At 35.5% G+C, this 643-nt stretch overlaps 1 long non-coding RNA gene across 1 annotated transcript; it reads right to left on the reverse strand.

The window, feature by feature from the left end:
• Positions 1–39: 39 nt before the first annotated feature.
• LOC113473460 lies at positions 40–643 on the reverse strand. Its single transcript, XR_003395427.1, has 2 exons — positions 550–643; positions 40–98 (listed from the first exon to the last, which is right to left on the reverse strand). It is a non-coding gene; the product is annotated as an uncharacterized LOC113473460 (long non-coding RNA).

Below are 643 nucleotides of genomic sequence, written 5' to 3' on the forward strand. Positions count from 1 at the left end.
CTTGACATTGTTGTCGCTCTCCTTCACAATGAGTTCAATGTAGGTGGTAGCAGCGGCTTTAATTGCCGTGGGAGCCGATGAGAGGGTGACCAGAGTACCTGTGGAAGAGAACAAAGAGAGAAAAACGTCAGAAATCCACATAAGTACTACTTAGTTATTTTTTTATTTATTTATTTATTTACACTCTAAGCAACAAGGCCATGTGTGCTACTTAGTTAAAAATAGGAGAAACAAAAACAAGATGAGTCTTTTTTAAGTTCCATTTATATTTTGTAGCAATGACATAACTTTGTTTTATGATTTGTACGTATGTACTAATTATAGGGCTTTTAATTTTTACATTTCACAATAATTTTAGAAAAAATGTATTACTTGACTACGTTGCTAAACTTGTCACACAGAAAAATGTTATCTACTAATAAGTCTAACAACATAGCAAACCTTCTTCACAGTTGATTAACACCTTGAAAAATTCTACATAAAGCAAAAACCTCTGGGTTTACAAAGAGCTAAAACTTGGCCTGTTGCACTATCATGTAGATAACTTACCAGCTGCTTCATAGCGTACTGCAGGACTCGATGAGTTGAGAAGATTGTAGATACAACGAATGAAACGGGACCTCTCGGTAGGGTTGGCATGACA

The sequence above is a fragment of the Diaphorina citri genome, unplaced genomic scaffold (genome assembly GCF_000475195.1).
Source record: "Diaphorina citri unplaced genomic scaffold, Diaci psyllid genome assembly version 1.1 scaffold32791, whole genome shotgun sequence".
NCBI classification, from domain to species: Eukaryota; Metazoa; Arthropoda; class Insecta; order Hemiptera; family Psyllidae; genus Diaphorina; species Diaphorina citri.